Here is a 13,102-nt window from a genome sequence, read left to right on the forward strand (position 1 = left end):
TCAGTAAGCTTTAATGCGGTTTTATCGCAGAGTAAAACGCGTAGTATTGCGACCGTAGCGCATGCACATATTTGTTTGCAGGAGGTAGATCCGAAAAAGATTTTTGAAAATGCTTTTTTGTCGTTGGATTAAAACAATGGCGTTAATTATTTTTCAAATCTTTTTATTTATTCATTGAACGGCCGCGACTTTTGAAGAAAACACTGATCTCGCACTTGAATCTAAATGTAAGGACGGGTACTGGACACGGATTCACCGGCAGGTTTGTGTTTTGCTCGCACCTTATTCGACAGCCTTGACGAGAGCCTTGGCCACTTTAACGGCAATTCAGCCTCGGCGCGTTCCACATCAGTAGAGGCCGACGAAAGTTTGCCCTGGGCGCCGGACAGGAGCTCGCGGCACGCACCGGCATCCAGATCTTCAACCGGGTGGGCTTCTTCGGCCAGCACATGTCGAAAAAAAATCACAGGGGAAAAAAACGTTGAAATAACAAACATTTTTAGTCACAGTAATCAACACGAAACCAATAAAAACACTAGCACTCCGCGGGACATTTTTCTCCATTCTCGAAACGCCTAATTCTGGTCCGGATGCGTCGTGCCGATTTTGCGTGTCGGAGAGGTCACTAAACTGACTGACTGTACGAATATTCAGTGATTTGACAGATCAAGTTCAAAGACTCTTGAATTATGCTTTCATTAAACGGAGAAGTTTTAGTTCAGTTTTAAGGCAGTTTTGGCAATGTAAAATGGTCTTAAAAATAACCTCTCTGGGATAACTTCAAGTCAAACAACGAAGAGTGGCATAAAACTATGTGTCATGCTTCTAAAGTGCTCTTGAAGATACTTTTAAGAGATTTCTATTGTAAATCTTTAAAGTTTTGTTCAATATCATCACAACACCGAGTAGCAAATTTTAAATCTTTTATAAAACCTGCTAAGAAGTAGAAGCATTTTGCTTGTTACTTGGGATAGAATAGTATCCTGCACATCGTGATTAATTTTTGTGAGGATTCATCTTCAATCAATTATTGTAGACCATGACGTTAATGATTGGAACATCAGGTTATAAACAATCCTCCTGTTTCTTCAAGAACACCTGGCGCATGCTGATTATGGTGACAAGAAAAATTCAAAATTATGGAATATCTCAAAATCTCGCTAGAATTTGTCCAAGTGTGATAATCTTGTGAAAAATTCAATTCCCTACAACTGTTTCGAAGTGTGGCTTATGTACTTGAAAATTTATATTGGGTATATAGGACGTATATAATGAAATATATTTTCTAAAAGAAATCACCAAAATTAGGATCAACTCGGATCATTTTGCACCCTCCTACATAGATGTAGGGTATTGAAGTTTATAAAAATAATTTTCTCATAAATTTGTCTTTGACCATTTTTTTGAGATTTCGATTATTCGATGTTTTTGTATTTTTTAATCAGGCTGAAACTTTTTTGGTATACATTTTTTTATTTTCTGATATGTTTTAGAGTTGATGTCCTCTAAAACATATCAGAAAATAAAAAAATGTATACCAAAAAAGTTTCAGCCTGATTATGCCAACTTTTCCGAAATTTCCAGAATGGGCAAAAAATCTTTAACCGAGTTATAATTTTTTGAATACATACAGATTTTTTCAAAAAACCGAATTATTGGTCGCAAAAATTTTTCAACTTCATTTTTCGATGTAAAATCCAATTTGCAATCAAAAAGTACATTAGTGAAATTTTGATAAAGTGCACCGTTTGCAAGTTATAGCCATTTTTTAGGTAACTTTTTTGAAAATAGTCGGAGTTTTTAATTTTTTTTAAATTAATGCCCATGTTTGCCCAATTTTGAAATATTTTTGAATAGCTGAGAAAATTCTCTATATTTTGCTTTCCTGAACTTTGTTTATACGACCCTTAGTTGCTTAGATGTTGCCATGCAAAGGTTTAAAAACATGAAAATTTATGTTTTCTAAGTCTCACCCAAACAACCCACCATTTTCTAATGTCGATATCAAAGCAACTAATGGTCCGATTTACAATGTTAAAATTTCAAACATCCGTGAAATTTTCCGATCTTTTCAAAAACAATATAAATGTAAAATCAAGACTATTATTTCAAAAGGGCAAAAAATTCAATATTACGCCCCTTTTGAAATGTTAGTCTTGACTTTAAATTTTTGAAAATATTGTTTTCGAAAAGATTGTGTATCAATCAAAAAAATCCTTCAAAAGACATAGATTTTTGAATTATCACACATCATTTCTGTATGGACACTAGGGTGTAATATCAAAATCGATTTTCCAGCACAGCAATTTTTCAGTTCCTTTTGGGGTCCTAAACAACTCCCCAAAGTTTGGGAACGATTGGTTTAGTCATCACTTTGCGCAAAGTGATTCAATTTTCCATATAAATTTGTATGGGAAAAACCATTTTTTTGGATTTTGATATTTATAAAATCCACGTTTCACGCTGTACTAAAACCGGATTCATAATCGGATGCTCTGGAAGGTGCTCTACAACTTTCCCGAAGAGAGTATGGTGCTAACTTGCTCCTAAAAAAAGATACAGCGTGTTCAAAACTCGTCTAAAACGTGTTTTTTGCGCCAAAGTCACGTTTTAGACGAGTTTTGAGGACGCTGTATCTTCTTTCAGGGACAAGCTAGCACCATACTCTCTTCGGGAAAGCTGTAGAGCACCTTCCAGAGCATCCGAATATGAATCCGGTTTTAGTACAGCGTGAAACGTGGATTTTATAAATATCAAAATCCAAAAAAAATGTTTTTCCCATACAAATTTATATGGAAAATTGAATTGCTTTGCGCAAAGTGATGACTAAACCAATCGTTCCCAAACTTTGGGGAGTTGTTTAGGACCCCAAAAGGAACTGAAAAATTGCTGTGCTCGCTGTATTTGTACAACTTCATTTTTTTTCCATACAACCATATTACACCCTAATGGACACTTGCCAAATTTGTATGGAAAATTATATGGACAAACTAATGATGCAAAATGGCTCCTTTGGGCATACCGAAGGCACCAAAAAAGTTTCAGCCGTATTAAAAAATACAAAAATTAAAATTAAAGAAAAAAGACCGATTCTGCTACCATACGTACATACATACGCTTTCTCAAATGTTATTTTTGAGTGCAACTGGCTCCGTGAGTTAATCCTTGGTTTATCCAGCCTTTTAGTAATGATCTTTTTTTAAGTTTTTGAGATGATTTCCATTCTTCCAAACATGAGCAGATCTTTGAAAAAAAGTTCGGCTTCTGAAAAATGTTGGAAGTTTATTTTTATTTTTAAAAATAACCTATTCTTGATTGCCGTAATATTTTTGTGTGATTTTCCATTCTTTCAAACATGAGCAGTTCCTTGAAAAAAAGTTCAACTTCTGAAATTTGTTGGAAGTTTATTTTTATTTTCAAAAACAACCAATTCTTGACTGTCAACATATTTTTGTAAGTTTTCATTCTTTCAAACATGAACTGTTCTTCCAAAAAAAGGTTGACTTTCAAAATATTTTTTAAAGCCTTTATTTTATCTTTAAAAACAAAAATTTCTTGTATGTCGTAATATATTTGTGAGTTTTTTCATTCTTTCTATTTTGGAAGTTTTTTTTTTATTTTTAGAAAACAACTTACTCTTGACTGCCGTAATGTTTTGTGAGTTTTTCCATTCTTTTAAATATGAGCAGTTCTTCAAAAAAAAGTTCGACTTCTAAAATATTTCTTAAGCTTTTATTTTATTTTTAAAAACCTATTTTTGACTGTTGTAATGATTTTGTGAATTTTTCCATTCTTTCAAATATATTTGGTTCTTTTTAAAAAATTCTTTTTCTTAAAAAGATATTTTGAAAGTTTTTATTTTATTTATAAAAATCGTTGGAATATTTTAGAGACTTTTTTTTCAAATTAAAATTTAAATAGTTTCGAAAAATGAAAAAGTCTTGCTTTTTTTTTAAATATTGTTGCAAGTTTTCTATCCTTTAACAATCTATCTTTCATGGTCACAATAGATCCTAAGAAAAATCTGACTTCAAAAACATAGCTGTATAAATAAAAAAAACAATCGTATTTATTTATATTTTTAAAGAAAAACCCCCTCTATCCCCTCCCCTTTTTTAAATAAGCCTCCAACAATCCGGGGGCAAGTTTTTATTCAGAAGACCTCTAAATTTTTAAAAATATAGAAGTGAAATTAAAGAAAATTTTTAAATCACCTTATCATTATTTGTGTATTTAGGCTCAAATCAAAAGTTTTGTTTGGTAAAATGTTTTTTTTTAAGTTCGACCTTTTGTCCTTTCGACGTTTTGTCCATTCGACCTTTTGTCTACTTTCGACCTTTTGTCCATTCGACCATTTGTCCATTCGACCTTTTGGCATTCGACCTTTTGTCCATTCGACCTCATGTCTTTCGACCTTTTGTCATACATTCACACATTTTGTTGGTCTGAGTATGTTTCATCCGATACCATCCAGAAAAATCAAAATATTGTGCTCTAACATGGTTAAAACTTCTGTCCCAATTCGTCCCATGTGTCCCAATTCGCCAAAATATTGATATTTAAAATATGTCATGGGGTAGGCCACACATGCACTTTTGTCCAATTTTTTATTTCAAAAGCATGTTTTTTGAACAAAGTTTATTAACTTTTATTAAAATGTATATAGGGGAGAGTGGGGAGACTTGATCCTCTTTCTTTTGTATCGCACATAACTCTGTCAATTTCTCACAAAACTATAAACTTTTTGCATGAATTGAAAGCTTAAACATTCAACTATGTTTGGCTGATTAGGGTATTTCATCAGATAAACTCTTCGAATCATGCCAAGCGTTTTAAAAAAATATTTTAAACCGGCATTTTCAAAATGTTGGGGGTAATTTGATTCCCCTTTCAACATTTTTTAGAAATCTTAAGCAAAATATTTTTTATTCATCCAAACTGTTAGTTTTCTATACACAGCAAAAAATCCGATGGTAAAATCGCATGCAAAAGCATGCACATCACCTTCGTAAAAAAAGACACTTAATATTACAAGCTGCATGTACAATTTTTATAAACACGAAAAAAAAATTGCAACCGACTTGAGTCCCGTCGTCCCAGCATCAACAATTTGGACTGGCACCTTAGCCCGCTCGGCCATCAGACCGATGTAAAATGGAAAGGATAAACGTATATCTGAGCTTGACATTTCGGTCAAATAGGTTTCCCATACTGATGGGCTACATATTTCAGGGTGTAATTTTACACAGAATTTCATGAAATAATGCAAAATTTATTTTACACCCAGGCCTTTTACACGCAGCTGGATTACTACTTTATTTGCTGTGTAAGTTACAGCAAATTCACATTAAACCTTTACGTTTGTGTTTAAAATATAACAAGTTTAGCATGCAAAATATTTAAAAACATAAAATTTTCTTTTTAAGACCAAAATTGAGCATGTTTACAAAAGCTGGTAATTTTTGTTTACAGAACTTTTGAAAAATGGTTCAAAATGCAGTAAGTTATGTACAACTTTACTAAAGAAAACTATGTACGAAAAACCAGCCCAATTATTTAATCTTGAGGCTGATTCCAGTGACTGTATAAATTCAGGGATCAAGTCTCCCTAAACGCACTTTTTTAAACAATTGATTGTAAAAATAGTATGACGATAAATTTAACGTCAAATGCGTAAGGGTTTTGGAGTTGATATGTTTATCAAACAATTCATGTATAAAAAATATTTTTTTTTGAAGTTTTTTTTAGTGTTTTCTATACTTATCAAAACAAAGAAAAAAGATCTCTTGGAAGTTTTTTGCAGCACTCTTTAGAAATATGTGTGTAACTCAATGTAAACATTTTTTAAATTTTTTCTTTGTTTTCTACAATGAGTTTTAGTCAACTTCGCACAACTTTCTAGATTTGTCTAATTGTTTTATCCACATGCTGACGAGATACAGGCTTGGGATCAAGTGTCCCCGGGGATCAAGTCTCCCCACTCTCCCCTACATTTGAGGTCAACTTTACTAAAAACACTAAATTAAATTGAATTAAATTAAATTAACTAGAAATGAACTTTGTTTCAATAACAGTTAAAATTAGCAACTTATTAACTGTTCTTGGTATAACATTTTTGGAATAATCCAATTATGCAGTCCGTTTACTTATCCCAACTCATTTTTTGTAGGAAAAAAAATTCTATGTATATTTGTTTCATAGTTATAGTTGATCAACTATTCAAACTTTTGTGTTCGTATAAAGTGATATTTGTCATGAAATTTTTTTTTATCGTGGTGCCAGTGGTCAACAGTGTTGTAATGTTGATCCCCAACTGTGAGACAGTTGGAAAATGTTTGACTTTATAACAATGGCAATAGTAAAGAAACCTGAATGACAAATACTCGATTTGTTTTACAAAACAAAATTAATAACCTTATAGGCAATTGGTGTGACTGACCAGATTCAAAAGACAAAAACTTTTAAACAAATTTGAAATGTCTGTTTTAATTTCAAATAATGTTTAATATTGATTGTTAATTAAGCTAGTTTAGCGCCAGTGCGTTTTAAAACTCGTATTTTTTTTGCAGCTGGCTATATCTTATCGATTTTTCTGTGATTCACCAAAATTTCTCTGCTGGTTGCAAGGCAGATATGAATCACCGCATCGAGGCACACATTTTTTCGGGTGCTGTTGCTGCTGCTGACTTTCAATTGAGGACGCACACCGCTGAAAGCTGTAATGATGATTTTTCTTGCTCATTCCAAAAGCACCAACCATCCATCCATTCAGTACATAGCCGGGTGCGATTAGTGTACTTAATCAACCATTCGACCATCATCGATGCCTGTTGATTTTCCAGCCAGCCCCGCCTTTCCCTCTTTTTCTTCAATTGCCGAACGTGTCAATATTAATAACCCCGTCGGTTTGCGATCGCGCTCAGTCTCAGTGCTTTGCGTTACGCTTAACCGCCAAATGCAAGCGTTTCGATATGACTTAATTACTGCCGACTGGAGAGAAACTGTACTTTATGTACTGTGGTGTTGCGTTTTCTTGCTATACTATTGCTCTGGGGGAATCCATAAATAGAATTGTGGAGAAGAAAAAAAAAACCAGCGTGGAATATTGTACACTTCCACTCCGTGCAGGCGCACACACAAACGCACACTTTTGGGGTGCAGTTTTGAGCGAAAAAGCGCTGAACCTCAGGCGGGTGCGCGTGGAAAGAAAAGTGAAATGAGAAAGAAGGGAAGAAAAAAGGTAAGAAAAGAGAGAAAGAAGCAGCGTGGCCACAAACGCCAACGCAGCGTCGCGGCGCTCACTCGGTTGAGACCGATCGATGGCCGATGTGGCCAAATTTGGACCAGGGGCGGCGGCACTTGGGACACCAGGTGAGAAGAAGGAGCAGGCCAGGGGCAAGGGCATTCGCACACCCACACTCCAACCTCGAGTCACATGCGGTTGGATTTGGCTGCTGCTGCTGCTGGAAACGATGTATTTCAGGGTTTCTATGCACTTTTCTAGATTGGTGTAAGTGTGTGAGAGTGAGCGGTTTTGCGACGTCGCAAATGCAGTTATCTTTCGTGCGCCATGAATCACACGTGCTCGGGCAGACTTCGACCGACCGGATGATGATATGGTCAGTTAGGTTGTAATCTGGAGAGTGTTTACTTTATCAAAAGATATCGTTTGGATTTCAAAGATACATTGAATCGTTTGTTGTCTGCTAAGAAGCTTCAAAATATGATGATTTTAATGGGATAGACAACTACCAACTCAAAGTCGTGAAAATTATAAGTCCAATTTAAAATTTGGTCAAAGCCAACTGTAAATTTTTATTTTTCAAGCATCTCTTACCGGGAAACAAAATCCCGGAAATTTTTGAGTTTTCGGTGCAGCCCAGACTGATTATCCAAAGCCAAAGTTGAAATGATCGGTTTTGTTTTTCATACATAGATTCTTTTAGCATAGTTGAAGATGACTTACTGCAGTCTGAACAATTTTGGAATTATTTTGTAAAAAAAATCCAGCTTTGATATAAATGATCAATTTTGGGCCAAATAAGAATATTCCAAGTTTTTAAATATTTGTTATACTGAAATTGCTATATTAACTTACAGAAAATTTAAATTGGGTTAAAGAAGCATGTTGCTTAAGATTTCTTGTAGAGTGATCAAGTTATCGCAAATATTTTGAAAATGCCGGTTTGAAATATGTTTACAAAATGCTTGGCATGATTCAAAGAACTCAACTGATCAAGTATCCTTATCAACCAAACACAGTTGATTGTTTGAGATTTCAACTTCCTACTCTCCCCAAATTTTCCTAAAATTCTACATTAGTATTAGCATTTGGAGGACGCCCCAACACCGGAAGGCTCCACAACGCTTTTTCCACTGTTTGGTGTGGCTATATTAGATCCTCATCCGGAACAATAATCAAACATGGAGAACAACATGCCTTAATCTGTTGATGAGTGTGTAATACTACCCAGGACATAAGGGCGTCCAAGTTATTCTCGTGGAAATGAAGGAATGTTAGTCCCCAACTTTTCCTGTTTTTCTACAGTGACCTGTTATCATTACTAAAACTAGCATTGCTCAAAAGTTTATAATGCACAGTAAAAAAATCATGGTAATATTACATCATTAATGTGGTACATCTTTAATGTAAAATGTGTAATTTTACCTCTGAAAATGTGTAATTTTACCACCTTTCTAGTGTATGTAACCTATGGTATTTGCATCCCAAGATTAGTGCGATCGTTTGTTCCGCGGCACGTTACGGAGGGAGCACTTGAGAAGGCTTGCGGGCAGAACGACCTACTAGCGTAGCTGTCCAGCCCCTACGGACGCTACCAACGCTGCACCGCTAGTTGCGCTAGTCACCGCTAGGAGCGCACGAGATCATCGCAAACGCCCGCCTTGGGTAGCGGCGATGATCAGGACGATGGGACGATGGGACGATGGGACGAGAGAGTCCAGAAGGAGGAGGTTGAGGATCGCTGGGAAAACCCCGCCATTACAACGGTCACTTTGCCTGGTATTTTGTAGAAGAACGGTCGATACCCGTAATATCACCGTTTCAAAAGTGAAGTTTCGGAAGTTAAGTGGAAGCAGATCCGGTAGACGCCATCCCGGAGGAAAGCTGTCCGACGATCGGAGATCCGGACTCAAGCAGGAGGAGCCTGCGTTGATTTGTGGACATCCAGGTATTTACCGTTGCTTTTCCCCGATCTATCGCCGTCCAACCTCCCTCCGCCATCGCTAATTTCCGTCCCATTGTGCCCACAGAACCCCTCGGTGTTCGTACGCTTCGCGTACAGGCCGGCACAGACGCATCCGTCCGCCGTAAGCCACCCGACACCCGCGGTATTCCCCGCGCGGTACATCGTACCGCCGAGCACGATCGCTCACGCACGAGGATCGCCCGCGACACCGTTCCGGTGTGGGAACCGCCCTCGCGATGCCGCCATTTTGGTCTGCGGACCAACCGTCGCGAGTTAAGACGCCAGCCTCGCCAGCCGTTACAACAACCGACGCCGGAAACCAGGCAGACCGGTGGATTCGTCCGCCGTAGTCCCAGAGTCCGTCAACATACTCGGGAGCGTCGAGGCAGGTGGCGCAGAAAAGGGTCGAGTACGAGAGCAACAGCTGACCGCCCATAGTGGTCGCACAACGAGAGAGGAAGACGTGTCCCGCCCCGGTTGACCGAGTCCCGGAGGTTGGTGGAGGCGTGTAGCCGTTGTTCGAGGAACGCGAGCTGAGAGTGAGCGGAAGCAGCAGTTCCGGAAAGGGGCCCCGACGAAGAAGAAGGAAGAAGGACGTGTGAGGTAGGATTAGCTAGTAAGGAAGTGGGAGAACTAGGAAGTGAGGTAGCTACGCAGCTTGAGTCTGCCAATAAACCGCTGGTAACCTGAATAAAGTGGGTTTGTTTTGTCTAATACAGCGATTCTCAACGGGGATACCGGGCCTACTTGATTTACATGGCAGGGGGTACCGGCCTAGAAGAAGGTTGAGAATCGCTGGTCTAATAGTCTAATTCAGTGTTTCCCTACCGATTCCGGATTAACATGCCGACCCTGAGGCAAAGAGGGGGGTCTCATTAATGCTGGGGTAGCCCACCATTTGTTACATGTAATTTCACCTTTTCAGTCTAAATTGAGGTAAAATTCCTGGGTGTCGACGGTGTTGGTGGTGGTGGTGTAGAGCACGGCTGGAATCTCAGGCCTTCCCTCTTTGACGCAATCGGGCGACCTGGGACCTGCCCAATCCGGCCAACCCGAGAGGGGAAAACGCTCCTTGGGAATTAGGACCTTCCGGTCCGAGCGTGCTCCTTGGTAATGATGGCACCCTGGCCAGAGCTAAACGACGATCCTTGACGGGTTAGACGTAGCAGCTGGCTCCTCCGCTCTTACTGCTGCTAGGCCGAGAGTGTGCGATCGGGGTGTCGGACCAGCTTCCTGCTGACCGACAAAATGGCCGTTAAACGGCAACACAAAAGGTCCTGAACGACGTAGGGTGCTTCGCGCACGATTTTCCACCTTCGCACTCACTGCTTCAATTTACGCTCTACGTTAAAGCTTGTTGATCGCACACTTGCCTGGTTTGGAATAGACCGATGGCGGTCTTTCCAGATTCCTTTAAGCCTCCAATGCCAGTGACACGGCATGACGTCACAGAGGAGTCGTTCCATTTTCCACCCACCGGAGATGGATTCTGTTGTTTGTTATTTGTATTCTTGTTGGTAGTTTGGTCCCACCTTGTTGTTGTATTGTATTAGTGTGTTAACAAATTGTGTTTTCAAAACGCTTTTCATCAAATCCCTACTACACAGAAAAAAATATTCCTGTAAATTTACATTATTTATCATGTACCAAAAGGTATCATGATAAATGATGTATATTTACATTAGGTTCATTGGAAATTTACATTAGATTAATTGGAAATTTACATTAGTTTTGAAAATTTACATTAGTTTTGGAATTTACATTAGTTTTGGAATTTACATTAGTTCAAATCAACTAATTCTGATTGGCCAATGGGAATGAGAAGCTCGACTTGGATTGCAGTAGGAAAAGGGTGTGGCCTATGTTCTATTTTAAATTAATTGAAGCGGACAGCAAAAGGAAATTCGGATTTAAAAAGTTGTTTCACAGGTAGGGGACGCTTTCTCGTCGACAGCCAAGTGGAATAACGCTGGACTGGAATCGAACGGACGACGGGTAGGATGTTCGGTGTTACTGCTGCTACCCGCTGCCGACTGAGCCATCTTCGCATTTTATAAACGAGCGGCTAAAGCATCAACTTGTTCAGGTCAAGGCTCAGGCAGTGGGCAAGCGAAATATGAGAGCGATAGAAAGAGAACCAAATATAACTATTTTTAGTTCGGGTAGTTTTGAAGTCAACGTTTGGCAGAAATACATTGGATATATGATTTACATTAAATAGGAATTTACAGGAAGCCGGACACGGGTAGAAATTCATCAGATTTGAGTTTCCATGCTCAACGTTTCCATTAGATTCATGATTTACATTAGATTTAGATTTACATTGGAGTAATTTCCATGACTTTTTACTCTTTACATCATATTTCAACATTACATTGAGTGAGTTTACATAAGAGACAGTAATTACGTGCTGTGTAAATTTACATATTTTTTTCTGTGTAGCTGGCATATAATATTCATCATTTCCCTGTTTCCCTACTAACCATAACCTCAAAGATCGTGAACGTTCGTATTTAAATATTTATAAATTAAGGAAACCTGTAACAACGGTTACAATTCATTTAGTCTCAAAATTTATCCGATTTATCCCAGACTTCTCAAAATATTTTTAAATTTAATCAATGTGAAGGAAAACTATGCCATGCCAATCATTATATTGGACATCGTTGCATCGTGAATTATAAAAATGTCATATCTACAATTTACTTAAAGAAATGGTGCTATTGAACTTATGCCAATAAATTGGTTCTTTTTTAGTGGCGCTCCTAAATGTCATTGCGACGTTGATAAACTGTTCCCGCAACACTCTTGCCGTGTCGTGGGTGCAGTGCACATGTTGAATAACTCTTCTATGTACCACCCTGGTCTGCTACATACGCTATCAACGAAAAGGGTTCACCACATTTGAGATGGTGTCAGGAGATGCAGTAGCAAAAATAACACAAAAATAGCAAAAAAGTAAAAAGCCAATCGTCGAAAGTGCCGGCCGGCAACCGGCAAGCCAAGTCACAGCACAATCAACAGAGCCAGTTCAATGCCAGTTCGCCGGTCGCTGTGGCTGTGCTGCACCGCTGCTGTTTTATCAAGCATGACGAGGAGGTCGGTCTGGGGCCATTCATACCGGCCGTGGATACCGCGATACTTGTATATACCAATCTGGATCCGGTTCCGGACGGGACGGTCAGGGAACGGAAAACGGACGCTCCAAAGGACCTTGCCATCAGGCACAAGGTCTACCGACTCCAGAGAGCTAGAGCGGGAAGAGCGAAAGTTGAAGCTCCTCAACCCGGCGGCGGCTTGGTGGTTGACTATATAAAAGCAGGGAACACCCTCGCGCCCAATGTTACTGAATATATACACAGAGAGGAAAGTTTTCCCATTTTTGTTAGATATGGCAGCGAGCGAGCGCAACACATGCACATAATGACGCCGGGCTGAGTTGAACACTGAGTTAATGCTGTGTTTTGCTGATATTGGATGGATGCTGACGGTCGTCCTTGTGGCATTTTTGCTTCAGAAAGAGCACAAATTTTCACATGCTGGATGCTGTGGGAACGAATAACACGTGGTTGAATCGTGAATATTTGAACAGTTCGGTTTTTAAAGTTGAATAGAAAATTTTCTTTAAAAAATCCACGATGAATGAATGATCTTGTGAAAGTTTTTTTTTTTAAATTTAGGAAAAAGTGAATCATGATATTTAATGATCGATTTTTTATGTGATTACATACATACGATTTTGAAAAACGTACCATGAGATTTGAACACTTTGCTCGTGGTTGCCATTTTCATGAACGCTTGTTCACGATTATAGGAACTCTTTTTTTCCGTGTAGAAGCAATTTAACATAATAGTGATTATTTTTTCATTTCAATTTACTTTTTTTTGGACCC

At 38.4% G+C, this 13,102-nt stretch overlaps 1 protein-coding gene across 10 annotated transcripts in view; it reads right to left on the reverse strand.

Annotated features, from left to right (window-relative positions):
• The window catches only part of LOC120414646 (uncharacterized), a 214,374-nt gene that overhangs the window by 14,027 nt on the left and 187,245 nt on the right, over positions 1 to 13,102 (reverse strand). The window lies entirely within an intron of this gene.

Source organism: Culex pipiens, chromosome 2 (assembly GCF_016801865.2).
Source record: "Culex pipiens pallens isolate TS chromosome 2, TS_CPP_V2, whole genome shotgun sequence".
Classification (NCBI taxonomy): domain Eukaryota; kingdom Metazoa; phylum Arthropoda; class Insecta; order Diptera; family Culicidae; genus Culex; species Culex pipiens.